Source organism: Molothrus ater, chromosome 15 (genome assembly GCF_012460135.2).
Source record: "Molothrus ater isolate BHLD 08-10-18 breed brown headed cowbird chromosome 15, BPBGC_Mater_1.1, whole genome shotgun sequence".
NCBI classification, from domain to species: Eukaryota; Metazoa; Chordata; class Aves; order Passeriformes; family Icteridae; genus Molothrus; species Molothrus ater.
The window spans coordinates 18,113,676-18,129,140 of NC_050492.2; positions in this window are offsets into that span (position 1 = coordinate 18,113,676).

The window sequence follows — 15,465 nt, forward strand, 5'->3', positions numbered from 1 at the left end:
AGGGAGCAGGAATGGCCCAGTGCCCCTTCCAGAGCCTGTGTGCCCCACCAGGGGCTGCCCCCTAAATCCCAGCCAGGCTCCCCCAAAGGGGGCAATGCCCCAGCCAGGCTGGGGATCCCAGCACCAGGGACAGAAATGGCACAGCCAAGGGGGGCAGAGGGGGCTGCCCTTACCCAGGCACACCGAGAGCAAACAGCTGGCTTTGCCCACAGCTGGCTTTGCCCACGGCTGGCTTTGCCCACAGCTGGCTTTGCCCACAGCTGGCTTTGCCCACAGCAACACCCGACTGACCCACGAATCCTCACAGAAAATCTCTGCTGAGAGCTTTTTGTACCCTAACTCAAGCACATCAAAAGCATTCCAGCCAACCAATTTTATGTGAATTTGATATGGATTTACTCGTGGCAGAGTTTGTTTGAAGTCTGCAACAAGACACCTTTATGCTCTTCCACCCCAAAGCATCCTTCTTCAAGGTAGACTAGCCAAAAAAAAAAAATTCAGAAAGGAAACAAACAACCCAAATCCAAACATTAAGAAGCAATTAAAAGCTATGTCTCTGAAAAGAGGAAATTATAAGAAAATGCAAGTGATAGAGCCCTGCGCCTCCCAAGAGAAGCCCTGGCATCATCCAAGCTCACAGATTCACAGCCCCTTTTGCACAGGACGGGCTCTGGAATGCAGGGGAGCCCCGGAGCTGCACTGAGCCCTGCACAGCAGCCTGGGCGTGAGCTCACCCTGCTCCAGGGCACCGAGCTCATGGGCACAGCCCCCAGCACTCCCTGCTCAGGACACAAAGTGCCGTTCAAGACTTTCCTGAGCTGCAGAATTCCCTGCTGAGTGCCCAGCAGCCACTGGGAAACAGCGGCTGGACACAGAACCAAGGGAAATCAGGATGCAGAGAGGAGCACTGGGCGTTCCTGGGAGGAGGAGGAACAAGGAGGGAAGACCAGTTAGACACAGACTGGACTCACAGGTTTGGAATTCTGTGCCTAACTCTGCCAGAAGTTTTTTTGGTTATTTATCCAGCTCTACCATGGTGTATTCCAAGTCCATCCCCGCTCAAAGCAACAGAAATAACTACATCCTCACAACTTTTCAGAGAGTTCCCTGCAGTTCTCTGAGTCACAGCCAAAATTCTGTCTGGAGCAGTTATTTTGGGTATGACTTTATCACCAGGGAATGAAGGAATTAAAAAATAACTTCTTTTCTGGTCAAGGAGTTTATTGCCACATCTCACATTTCATTCTGAATTTCATTTTTTCAGTGCATTCCTTTTCTGGAGCAACATTGATGGAGATGATATAAGCAGGGTGCTTGGACAGCAGCTTTCCGGTATAGGGACTTTATTTGGAAGTGCATAAAACCCTAAGAACTAATAAAATATTCTTGACTCCCAAGGCAAAGCATGAGCAAGATAAGAAGGGTCAACACTGAATGGATTATAAACACACAAGTTTCTCCAAATTCCCTTCCCCCACCCAGTTTTTAATACAGAATAAGATAAAATACAGAAATAGCTTTAAGCATGCTTGGGAGTTTAATCCCAGAGTGGGGGAGCAGGGCGCGCTGCTGGGCTGCCTTATCACACAGCCTGGCCTGGGGGTGAGATCCAGCACCCAGGGAGGATGGGGCCCACTGAGAGCATCCCCACACACAGGCTGCAAATCCCACTGCCACCCTCACAACAGGAGCAGCACTGCAGGGAGGACTCATCCCCAGGGCAGCCAGGAAAAATACTGCAATTCATTGCACTTACATTGAGAGATTATATATATATCGTGTATGAAATATATTATATATATATTATATATATAAATTGAATTCATTGCACATTATCCATAGAGATAATATATTTTATATATATTATATATATATAAATTGAATTCATTGCACATTTTATACATATATAAATTGAATCCATTACACACACATATATATGAATAAGAAAAGCAGAATCCACTCCACTTACATATAAAAGAGAATTCATTGCACATCTATACCCACACAGACACTTCAATTTAATGTGCACAAGTAAAGCTTTCATTTCCATTAATTTGCACGATAAACATCTTCACTAATTATACACAGTGCTTACACTAATCACCTGCCTGAAGCCATCAGATTTTATGTGGGGCTCCTGTCAGACCTCATAAAGCAGAGAGGGCCGGATCAGATGTTGGGTGAGAAGCCCCTGCACTGCCATGCTAAAATCAGACTGGCTGCAATTCCTCCTCCCGAAGGGGCAGAGAGCAGCTGGGGCTGCCTGCCCCTGCCCACTGGCAGCCTCCAGACACCCCACAACCAGGCTCGTGGCTTTTCCTCCTTCCTCCCCCTGCCCTGGAACCCTTCTGCTGCCCCCTGGAATTGCAGATCCCTGCTGGGTTTGTCCTTCCAGCTCCCGTCCCCAAGGTGCGCCTCATTCAGACATGGCCTCATTGCAGGGGCAGCTCTGTGCTTTTGTGATGGAGAGAGAATTACTACAAAATCCTTCCCTGGCAGGGTGGGCAGGCCTGGCACAGCTGGGGCTGCCCCTGGATCCCTGGCAGTGCCCAAGGCCAGGCTGGGCACTGGGGCTGGGAGCACCTGGGGCAGTGGGAGGTGTCCCTGCCCTGGCAGGGCTGGCACTGGCGGGGATTTGGGGTCTCCCCAGCCCAAGCCACGCTGGGGTTCTGGGGCTGGAGCTGGCAGGAGGGTACAGTGCCAGAACAAGCCTCCCGAGGAGCAGAACCCAGCACAGCTCAGGTGGAACAGAAACCCTGGCCTTCCTCAGGCCACCAGCACTTGTGGTCTCTGGAGGTGACACTCACACTCTGCAAAGGACCAGCAAAACAGTGGCCAGGTGCACGGAGCCATGTCAGTGATTGCTGCAGCCCCCAGCTCACACCCAGACAAACATCACAACCACAGCACAGCTTGGCACAAAGCACCACAGGGTCACCACAGAGGCACTCAGGGTCACTGCTCACCCTGAGCTCCCCTCGCTGAGAGGCAGCAGCAGCCCCTGTGACCCCAGAGCTGCTGCCAGCATCCAGCCTTCCCCCCCTGCACCTACCAAAGCTCTGCCTTGGGAGGAGTGTGGAAAATGGTTAATTCCAACTTTTCCCACTGAAAGTGAGGCTCCCCTTCTCCCCTTCTCAAATGCAAAACATTTATTAAAGCAGCATTGATTTCCCATGCTGTGGTCAGCTCCTGCTTGATCTGGAAGCTTAATAAACTCTTCCTGGCACACAGTGAAGCATTGCCGGCTGAATTCAGACGAGAGTTTGCGAGCACTGTCTTTGCTAATTAAAATCAAAATGCTTGCATAGGAGAGGACTGTGCTTGGCATGTGCTGCCAGGGCTGGTGGTGAGCCCGTGGAACAGAGCCCCAGGGGCTGCCAGGCTGGGGGCTGCCATTTATATATAATATATATATAATATACCCCATTATAATGCTCAGATTCACCACAACCGTGGGCTAACATGAAAATAACTACTGTAGGAAGAAACCCCAGCCAGGAAAGTGTCAGAAACACAAAACACCAGTATGTGTACTGTAGCCAAAGAAAGGTTAAGAAATAGAAAATTCCAATTCAAGGTATATTTATAATTCATTTTCAGTGGAGGAAAAAATTCTCTAACCTATAGTTGAGCTCTAAATGTTTTTTTTGAAAGCAAGCACAAAAGAAACAGGAATGCAGCAAAGCTGAAGCTTGATTTTTAGTTTGAAAATACTTGAGGGAACAATTTTCCTGCTGCAGCTTCAGGTGGGTTATTTTGACATTAGCCCAGGAACTGGTTTGTTGGGTTTTTTAACGCCTGTGATTGTTCAGCAAATTACAGTGTTTGCAGCTGCCATCCCAGACACCCTGGTGCTGATTTCTGGTTCACTGAACACAAAATTCCTTCCACACCCCACAGAGACCCGCTCTGAGCTGCTGCACAGTGTGAGGAGAGGCTCCAGAGGGCACCCAGACCCCAGCACGGCCCAGCCCTGAGACCACTGAGCCCCTGCAGATGGGGGTGTCCTACATCCCCCCTACAAACTGGGGGTGTCCCACTGAGCCCCTAGAAATGGCACTGTCCCCACAGCACCGACAGCAAACAGGGGGGTCCCACTGAGCCCCTGCAGATGGGGGGTGTTCCCACAGAACCCCTAAAAATGGCACTGTTCCCACAGAGCCCCTACAAACAGCAAACAGGCACCCTACAAACAGGGGGTGTCCCACAGCAAGTGACAGCAGTGGCAGTGCCAGCAGGACACGGGGTGCAGTGCCCAAGGGAAGGGCAGTGCCCAAGGGAAGGGCAGTGCCCAAGGGAAGGGCAGTGCCCAGCGGGGTCTCTGGACAGGTGCCTACACGTCCATGTGTCTCCACTTCCCTTTGCCCACATCCCAGTTCCTTTATTTTGAGTCCCTTCCCTGTTCCACATTAAGGACAGGCTCTGGAGCCTTTCCTGCTTCTCAGTGTCAGGGAAGTTTTTGAAGCTTTGCAGAGAAGATGTAAGATGAATATTATGATCTCACCTTTTTATACTTGCTGAATATTTAAAGGGTTTTAGCTCCCTTAAAATAAATCCTTTCCAAGTGGAAGGACAGAGGGCTACTGTTTCCATAACAACCACTCCTCAGAAAATCTCCTTTTGGTAAATACAGCAGAATTAACTGCATAGTTTTAATATTTAATCGTATCCTGTTAGACACGTATGAAAGAAGGTAAACTTTAGTTCACCTTGCCTCTCTCCCACCTGTCTCATTGAGCAAAACCTTCCAGAGAGTAACAGAGGAGCCCTGTGAGCTCATCCTCTGCGCTGCTGAGCAGCTGATGGGCACCCCTGGAAACAAAACAGGACTGAAACTTGCTGATGCATCCTCCATCATTGCCATTTCCACAAGGCTGGAGCAAGTCACTCCGGATAAAATCCTGGGATACCAGGGCAAGTGTCTGGGCAATAAACATGAAAAGGCATTCTCTGTTCTGTGTGAGGTGGGGACAAAGGGGAATTGAGGCTCCTGGCAGAAACCCAAAATCAAAGTGAGAATCCCCTGATCTGAATGTGGAGAGAGGCAGCTCAGGGGTCCCACACCCTGTCCAGAGGCAAGAGGAACATCCCCAGCCCTGGCAGTGTCCAGGGCCAGGCTGGACGGACTTGGAGCACCCAGGGCAGGCGCTTGGAGCAAGATGAGCTTTGGGATCCCTTCCAGGCCAAACCCTGGTGGGATGTGTGGGCTGTTCTGTGTCTCTGCACCCCCAGAGCACTGAGAGGAGCACCAGCAGAGCAGACAAACCCTCCTGGGGAGGGACCCTGCCCACCCTCGCAGAGCCAGCCAGAGATCCTGCCCTGCTAATCAGATCAGAACTGCTCACAGCTCAAATTAACTTCCCACGTACGAATGAACTATGAAATTGAAATTCACAGGTTGAAGGTTTTCACACAAAACTCAGTAAACAGTTTCCATCAACTACACTTGAAAAAAAATCCCATGTCGTAAATTGATATTCAGCTTTTTCCCCATGCTTTAGACAGACAAAGTCCTTATAAATTTCTGCCCATTTTTAATAAGAGCAGCCCAGCAGACACTGCAATACATGGAGCAGGTAGAATATACTTGCCATTTGTAAATACATTGGTTTGGGCTTTTAATAAAATTCATTTCATTGCTATTGTGGTTGTGTTTCTACTACAAAAGAAGTTCAGCTTCAGCCCCAGGAGAGGTGAAAAGCATCTCCCTCCTTTCCAGGCTGAGTACTGCATAGTGACCCCAAAGAAAGAACATTACAATTCAGCTGATTTTTAACCTTTCAGAATAATAAAATTGGAGATCTGACTTGCAACCACAACTAAAAAGCATCTTTGAAGCTCTTGATAAAGAAAACATTTCACAAAGGCCGTTTGTGCCTGGCGGTGGCTCGGTAGCACTTGCCCAGCCTGAGACACAATTCAGGTTGTGCCACAGCACCCCTGGACGTCCCCCCAGCCCTCCCTCAAGCAGAGGCTGTTTGTGTCCCACCCCTGTCACCCATCCTGCTTTTTGCTGTGATTATTCCTTGGACTGAAAGCAGAGGACAGACTAAAGCCGTGGGATTTAACATCAAGAAATTGCTGCTGTACTGTGGCTATTCAACACAAACATAAGTACCTGTGAGAACCAGGTGAAGACAAAAAGCACAACACAGAAACTGGCCCTGGGTTAAATCTACCCTGGAACTTTGGTACCCAAGAGGTGAAAGTGGGTTTGCATTTTGTTTTCCAGGCAATCACTGGCATTATTTCAGACAGCATGAAGGAGTGAGGATTTCTCTAGACAGGGAGTGTGCAAAGCAAAGGGATGCCACAAGCACAGGTGAAGGTTTCATTGAAGAAAAGTACCAGTTTTGATCAAAGGTGGACAAAGTCAAGGCTCTACAGGTCTTGCCCTCGGTGTAGGAGAGGGGGAGTTGTTTGCTCTGGCTGACACAGGAGCAATTCCCTGGCTGCCCCTAACACACACTGAAATGTAAGAGTTGTGTATAATCTGAGCATTGTTTACCTGCATTGCACACAAAAGAATAAAAGCTGTCTGGAGAGAACAGAAGATGGCAGCTGGTTCAGGGCATTTCCAGCTTTGGCACGTGGCACTGGGCAGGGAGGATGGGCAAAGCAGGGACAGGTGAGTGCCAGGGGACAGAGGGCTCCTGCCAGCCTGACACCGAGGGGCTGGGAAAGCTGCAGAACGCACCACAGAGTGGGGAAAGCAGAGGTTACACCATGAGGGTCAGGCATGCACAAAGCCATTCGAATGTGGCTGCTTCCATGTGGATCAGTGTGAGCTCTGAGACACAGCAGGAGGGGACACCACCACACCCAGAGCCTGCCATCAGAGGAACCCACTCTCCATCCTCGAACACGCCTCAAGAATTGGCTTTCTCCACAATTGATTGCCTGCACTGTTCCCCTTTTTTCAACTCATCTGGGAGGGAAAACGCTGAGAAGAATGAAGGTGTCTTTGACCTTCATCTCCTCAGATGGAGATGGCCCTGCTGCCCGTTTCCTGATTTCCATGGCATTGCACTCTCATTTGGGAAACATGAAAAATATGGCTGAGTCAATCCCTCTGAGTTATTCTGGAGGAGTCAGGCTCCTGGTAAGATGGAAGGTGATTGAAATTCTATGGCTTCACTTTCTAAGATATTGGAAACACAAAACTGCCAGCTGCATGAGCCTGAAAACAGCACGGACGCCTGGCAGAATACATCAGAGCCCAGGATTGTGCTGCTGTTATTTATTGTGCATTTTTAACCCTCCACATTCCCACAGCCAGAAACTGCTCTGCATATCCTGGCCTTAGCTGCCTTTGGCTTTACCTTTGCAAAGACCCTGGATAGGTGGCAAAGGGACAGGACCACGAAGTCAGGACTAAGAAACAGGAGGAGCAGCTCTGGTGTCCAAAGCCTTCGGTGCCACAACAGCTTTCAAACATTGCAGGAATCGACTGGAAAACAGGGACAGCATTGATGCACCCCAAAGTTCATCAGACCTCAGGTAGAATTAATGGAAGATGACTCAGTGCTGATAAATTCCAGCCTGTCCCAGTTTTACAATTAAAAGTTGTCAAGGCGAATTACCACAACCAGGTTTCATTCCTTTCCCTGCATTTCAAGGTGCCCAACTGCCCTGTTGGGTGTTTCCAGCAAGAAGGCAAAGCCATTAAAGAGGGGCTGGTGTAAGAAAGCTCACTGACCAGCAGGCCAGCTCTCGGAATTCACACAAACTCTTTAACACATCTTTTGTAAGCAGGGCCCCAGCTCTGGAGTAATTCTCCCTAAGCACCCACAGCAGACAACCACTGCATCCAGCTCTGTGCTATCCCTGTTACACCTTCCAAAGGAGCTCTGTGCTATCCCTGTTACACCTTCCAAAGGAGCTCTGTGCTATCCCTGTTACCCCTTCCACCCAGGGCTCTGTGCTGTCCCTGTTACCCCTTCCAAAGGAGCTCTGTGCTATCCCTGTTACCCCTTCCACCCAGAGCTCTGTGCTATCCCTGTTACCCCTTCCACCCAGAGCTCTGTGCTATCCCTGTTACCCCTTCCAAAGGAGCTCTGTGCTATCCCTGTTACACCTTCCAAAGGAGCTCTGTGCTATCCCTGTTACACCTTCCACCCAGAGCTCTGTGCTATCCCTGTTACCCCTTCCACCCAGAGCTCTGTGCTATCCCTGTTACACCTTCCAAAGGAGCTCTGTGCTATCCCTGTTACCCCTTCCAAAGGAGCTCTGTGCTATCCCTGTTACACCTTCCAAAGGAGCTCTGTGCTATCCCTGTTACACCTTCCAAAGGAGCTCTGTGCTATCCCTGTTACACCTTCCACCCAGAGCTCTGTGCTATCCCTGTTACACCTTCCAAAGGAGCTCTGTGCTATCCCTGTTACCCCTTCCACCCAGAGCTCTGTGCTATCCCTGTTACCCCTTCCACCCAGAGCTCTGTGCTATCCCTGTTACCCCTTCCACCCAGGGCTCTGTGCTATCCCTGTTACCCCTTCCAAAGGAGCTCTGTGCTATCCCTGTTACCCCTTCCACCCAGAGCTCTGTGCTATCCCTGTTACCCCTTCCAAAGGAGCTCTGTGCTATCCCTGTTACCCCTTCCAAAGGAGCTCTGTGCTATCCCTGTTACCCCTTCCACCCAGAGCTCTGTGCTATCCCTGTTACCCCTTCCAAAGGAGCTCTGTGCTATCCCTGTTACCCCTTCCACCCAGAGCTCTGTGCTATCCCTGTTACCCCTTCCACCCAGGGCTCCCCCAGCCCCATGCAGGCTCTGGCTGCTTGCTCAGATAAACCTGAGCCTGACCTTGAGAGCTGCAGGCCAGAGTGAGCTGTTGTGTAAGCAGTGACAGCCCAAATTAAGCAAACACTGCAGAAGGAGCAGACAGACGAGCAGGAAGGAAAGGTCTGTGCCTAGGGTGGAGAGGCAGCGCTCCCCAGGTGAGCTCTGCTCTTGACTCTACAGATTTGCAATTACAGGTACCAGCGATGTTAACAGTGTGGAATTAAAAAAACCTATTTACTCAATTGTAGGGCTGCCCAAATCTCGTTCAGGCAAACACAAGTTAATGCTAAAACACCAGGAGCCAAGCTGAGGCAGCCTGGATAATGAAGATTCCTGGACTGGGATGAGCACATGTGTTTGAATGTGATTTTCAGGGCTGAACCTGCCGTGATTCATCAGCCGCAACCACGTAAAGACAACATGAAAACAAACTTATTAGCGGCGCTTTTCTGGGAGCTGGAAGCGCTGCGTTCTCCAAGTCAGCAGTTTTCCCAGTCTGCAGGATCCTGTTCACCACTGCTCCACTCCCGCCTCGCTGCTCCGACTCACAAATGCTCACAAATCACCTCAAAGCGCCGGCAGCAGCGACCCGGGCTGCGGGGAGGGAAGGGCTGGGCAGGAGGGAGCCGAGGGTGGAAGCCCCGAGACACGGGGCTGGGGGTCCCACACGGGGCTGGGGGTGCCACACGGGGCTGGGGGTGCCACACGGGGCTGGGGGTCCCACACGGGGCCGGGGGTGCCACACGGGGCCGGGGGTGCCACACGGGGCCGGGGGGCTCTCACACGGGGCTGGGGGTGCCACACGGGGCCGGGGGGCTCTCACACGGGGCTGGGGCTCCCACACGGGGCTGGGGGGCTCCCACACGGGGCTGGGGCTGCCACACGGGGCTGGGGGGCTCCCACACGGGGCTGGGGCTCCCACACGGGGCTGGGGGTCCCACACGGGGCTGGGGGCTCCCACACGGGGCTGGGGGGCTGCCACACGGGGCTGGGGGGCTCCCACACGGGGCTGGGGGGCTCCCACACGGGGCCGGAGGTCCCACACGGGGCTGGGGGGCTCCCACACGGGGCTGGGGGTCCCACACGGGGCTGGGGGCTCCCACACGGGGCTGGGGGTGCCACACGGGGCCGGGGGTCCCACACGGGGCTGGGGGGCTCCCACACGGGGCTGGGGGGCTCCCACACGGGGCCGGAGGTCCCACACGGGGCTGGGGGGCTCCCACACGGGGCCGGGGGTCCCACACGGGGCTGGGGGGCTCCCACACGGGGCTGGGGGGCTCCCACACGGGGCTGGGGGGCTCCCACACGGGGCTGGGGCTGCCACACGGGGCTGGGGGTCCCACACGGGGCTGGGGGGCTCCCACACGGGGCTGGGGGGCTCCGACACGGGGCTGGGGGCTCCCACACGGGGCTGGGGCTCCCACACGGGGCTGGGGGGCTCCCACACGGGGCTGGGGGGCTCCCACACGGGGCTGGGGGCTCCCACACGGGGCTGGGGGGCTCCCACACGGGGCCGGGGGCTCCCACACGGGGCTGGGGGGCTCCCACACGGGGCTGGGGCTGCCACACGGGCCTCGGGGAAGCTGCGGGACAAATCTCACTGGCCGATACAGCATCCCCACAGCAGCACCCCTACAGCATCCCAGGCTCCTACAGCAGCGCCCCAGGCTCCAGCAGCACCCCTGCAGCTTCCCGCACCCCCCGGGCACTGCCTGGCCCCGGTTTCTCTGGAGGCTGCTCCTCATTCAAGCCACGTCCAACCAATCCATTGACAATGTGTCATTAAACACTGTCAGAAGTGTCAAAACAGGCATCCCATCGTTTTCCATTTCCGTGTTTGTTGTTATTTTTAATGCAACGGATTCAGCACAGAAAATATTCCAGCTGATCTTAGATGTTCCAAATTTCATTAAATTGAACATTTAAACGTCAAGCCAAAGCTGCAGGTTTCGGACCCTGTTTGAGACCCTTTTTGGGAGTACCCAGAAACAGAAACCTCAGTAACACCTTCCCCTTCCTTGCTTGGTGCCACCTGTCCTCTCCATGAATCCCTGCCCTGTGCAGACCCAGCCTGCCCTTAGCCTGCCAACACTCTCTTGGTGCAGCTGAGACCTGAAGGAAGGGATTATTTCCATTAAAAAAAAACCAAAGACCTGCACCTGTACAGTAAGATTTTGAACAGCCATAAAGCCAACAATGAAGAAAAAAACCCAAACCAAAGCTACATACAGCCACCAGCCACCCCAATCCTGCTCCCCGAGCTACACAGTAAGACTGCTTTGGTCACAGAGGCCACACAGGTTCACATCAAGCTTATTCTGTAATGAAGATTAATGTTTCTCTAGCTATAGTTCAGCATTAAAAAAAATTAAGAAGTTTTACTTGGGGAAAAAACCTCATGAACTGCACTCTTCCAGCCTGCCCTAAATTAAAGGGACTTTTTCAAGAGCCTGCTTGCACGATTAAAAGAACATTTGAAATATAAACCTTCCTTCCACAGCTCAAAAGCAAGGCAAAAAAAATGATATTCCATTCTCTGCCAGTAATTGCACAAGGGCTCAATATTAACCTGGTCAATGAAATTCAATCAGCTGAAAAGCACAGGTAGCACTGAGCAGGCCAGGCCGTTCCTTCCTGGGGACATTTTCCCGTGAGTGGAACCAAGGAGGAGCATTTATCCTGCCTGCAGTCCTGGCTGCCCCAGGAGTGGGGCTGGGGCAGCTCCTGGAGCTGCTGCCCTGAGCCCCCTGCCCTGGCAGGGCCAGCTCTCAGCACCCAGCCTGAGCCAGGGCTGGACGATGGGAAGAGGACAGAGGAATTGCTGTCCCAGCTACAGTGACACCAACAAGCAGAATATTCAGTGTAGAATCGCAGCAGCAGGCCGGGAAAGCCCTCTCAGAGCAACCATTCCCCAGCCATGCCACCACTGAACCGTGGCCCCAAGTGCCACCTCCACATTCTGCAAAAACCAAAGGGCAGGGACAGCCCCCACTGTGGGCAGCACCCAGTGAGGAGGGCAAGGCAGCTGCCTTGGCTGCCCCAGTTTGTGTGTCACAAACTAAACTAAACTACCTGTCCCAGTTTGTGTGTCACAAACTAAACTACCTGTCCCAGTTTGTGTGTCACAAACTACCTGAGCCCACACGGTCCCACACTGGGATGCTGCAGGGGAAGGTGGGGCTGGCCTGGGGACAGCCCAAGGCACAGCACAGGCTGGGGCACGGGGAGCACAAGCTGTGCCACCCTGGGCTGGTTTTGGGGTGCAGCTCAGCGGCAATTCCCCAGCTCTGGGATGGGCTCTCACAAGGATCAGTAGGGCTGCAGGTTCCTGTTTACAGGTTTGCCAGGTTTGCCAGCTGGTGTCAGACACGTGCTGGGAGGCAGCAGAGGCAAAGCTGGGCTTGGCCTTCCTCAAATCCTCCCTTTGTTCACCTTCGGTTTATCTCCAGCTCCAGCACAACTGAAATCCAGACAACACGCAGCAGTGGTGGCTGAAAACAGTTTCAGAGCAGCCAGCAGACCCCTCAGGCACAGAGCAGCACAAGGAACCTGCAGAGCTGGGCACTCTCCCAAGTGAGAAATGATGCACAAGGGCCTCCACTGTCACCAAAGCAGCCCCACCCCAGCATCTCCTGCCACCAGGTTTGCCCTCCTGCCACAGGTGCCCCATCCCTTTGATTGGGAGGAAGTGCTTGAACCTCGTTTGTCTGAAAAAAGCCAGTGAACACTGTTGGGACAGCAGCTGATCCCAAAGGAGCTGAGCCAGGGTCAATAACTATCTAAGGTGCAACTGGAGGAAGCCAAGAGCACAGCCCAGCCTGGGCTCCTGCTCCCCTCAGCCCTGATCCAGCTCTCACCCAGGAGCAGCAGGGCCCCAAGCTGGGGACAGTGCCCAGCCTCATGTAAATACTCCATCGATTTTCTTCCTCTCTCCAGATGGTGCAATTCAGAAAAATTGTTTTTAAATGATGCCTTGCAGAAACAGTGAGCAGCACAGCCAATAACAGGCAGATTTCAGGTAAGCACTGACCTCCTTCCCTCCCCAGCCAGCCAAGGCATCCACAGCCCTGAGACAATTCTGTACAAATCACCTGCAGCCCATGACTCCAGCAGATGGCCTCTAATTGGAACTGCAGCCCCTCAGCCTCTTCCCACTCCGCGTTTATGTCTCCAGCAGGACTCAAGAATGGCTGTGGAAAACAACTCTGACTCCTTGCCACAGTCAGTTGGATTCTTTTCCTTCCCTCTAAACCCAAATAACCACACACACCCAGGAAAAATTATTGGGACTGATGAGCCCAGCTTGTTACTGCTTCCAAGTGGTCCAAGCCCTGCAGTGACAGAGGAGAGCCAGCCTGGAGGGGATGGCTCAGGGTGGAGGGACTGGCACAGGACAGAGCCAGCCCCACACCCCAGGGCATGGGCACCCGGGGCAGACACAGGCTCTGGGCAGCAGCAGTGAGCGGGGTGGGTTTTATTGCCAGGAGCTGCTGGAGAGCTGGGCAGGCTCCAGGCAGCCAAGGCTGCTGCTCTCTGGCTCCCAGGGGACGCCAGGCTCGGGCTGCATTCACCCCATGCTGCTCCTTACACACAGGCAGCAGCGAGGGCCCAGCCTCAGGAAAATTAAGACTTGACTTTTTGGCAGTTTTCCCAGTACTCATAAAAAAAAGCTGTAAAGTAGGTCACTGCACAATATGGAATTTCCCAGATATTTGCACCTTTTAGTAGAAACACTGGAGGGAACAAATTTACACTGTGGGTGAAAATGGGCTCAGGGTCATTTAAAACATGAAATCCAGCTGTGAGCCCCTGGCCTTCGGGAGCCCCCCCTGCTCCTGGAGCTGCCCCACCCCAGCCCCAGAGGGCTGCAAGGCCACCTGGAGACCCCCCATGCTCAGCCCATCCCTCACCAGCACAGGGTGGGACACAGCCCCCCATGCTCAGCCCATCCCTCACCAGCACAGGGTGGGACACAGCCCCCCATGCTCACCCCATCCCTCACCAGCACAGGGTGGGACACAGCCGCCCATGCTCACCCCATCCCTCACCAGCACAGGGTGGGACACAGGACACAGCCCCCCATGCTCAGCCCATCCCTCACCAGCACAGGGTGGGACACAGGACACAGCCCCCCATGCTCAGCCCATCCCTCACCAGCACAGGGTGGGACACAGGACACAGCCCCCCATGCTCAGCCCATCCCTCACCAGCACAGGGTGGGACACAGGACACAGCCCCCCATGCTCACCCCATCCCTCACCAGCACAGGGTGGGACACAGGACACAGCCCCCCATGCTCAGCCCATCCCTCACCAGCACAGGGTGGGACACAGGACACAGCCCCCCATGCTCAGCCCATCCCTCACCAGCACTGGGTGGGACACAGGACACAGCCCCCCATGCTCAGCCCATCCCTCACCAGCACAGGGTGGGACACAGGACACAGCCCCCCATGCTCAGCCCATCCCTCACCAGCACTGGGTGGGACACAGCCCCCCATGCTCACCCCATCCCTCACCAGCACAGGGTGGGACACAGGACACAGCCGCCCATGCTCACCCCATCCCTCACCAGCACTGGGTGGGACACAGCCCCCCATGCTCAGCCCATCCCTCACCAGCACTGGGTGGGACACAGGACACAGCCCCCCATGCTCAGCCCATCCCTCACCAGCACTGGGTGGGACACAGCGCCCAGCCCTGCACCCCCTCCCTGGCCATGGCAGGGAACCTGCCCAGCCCTCCCCAGGCTGTCCCAGAGCAGCGGCTCCTACCTGGAGCTGGGGGCTGCCCGGAGCCCCCGGGACTGGGAGAGCCCAACCTGAGCTCTGCTCCCTCCTGCCAGGGCTGGGCTGTAATGGGGCAGCTGCTCCTTCCCCAGCCCAGCCCCTGCAGAGGGTTAAATTGGGGGGTGCTGATGGCCACGAGAGAGGCACCTGAGAGCATCAAACAACCACCCAGCACCAGCACTGCCCTGGGAGCCTGCACCAGGAGGGAACAGCACAGAACCCTCTCCCCTGACCTCCAGAGTGTCACTGGGTGTCCCCTGGCCCAGCTCAGTCTGGGGGAGCAGCTGCCCCTTCCTGCCCCTGCTCCAGCCACACAAACACATCCAGCTCCCCTGGAAGTGAGGTTCATTACCATTCCTTCGATTTTCTGTACAGAAATATTTGCAGAGGCTCTTTATCTTTTTCCTCAGAGCTGCATCTATCTCCCCACATGCCCAGCCAGCCTGCTCTTTCATCATTAGAAAACGCTGCAGGCTTAAAAAGTCAAACCCAACAAGGTGTAGCAAGAGGAGAAGCATGGCTGGCTCAGGATGCAGTGGAAGTGCCCCGTCCCAGCTCCTCTGTGCTCTGCCTGGCTGGGAAGGGAAGGTTTGCCCAGTAATTCCTCCCATGCCCCCAGGAATGTGTTTTTTATTTATGGAGCACAGCCAGCACCACCCCAGGCTGACTGGGCTGCCTGGAGCCCATGGTGGAACCAGGGCACGCTGTGAGGCATCCCTGCCTTCCCTCCAAAGCTGGGAAATCAGCCTGGCCTTCCTGCTCTCTTCAGGTTCTGATAAAAACAGCTCATCCTCACTGTGTGCCAGTCACTGCGGGCTGTCTGCCCCTCTGCCAGTACTGGGGACAGCAGTGAGGGTGCAGCAGTGCCAGGGACAGCAGTGAGGGTGCAGCAGCGCTG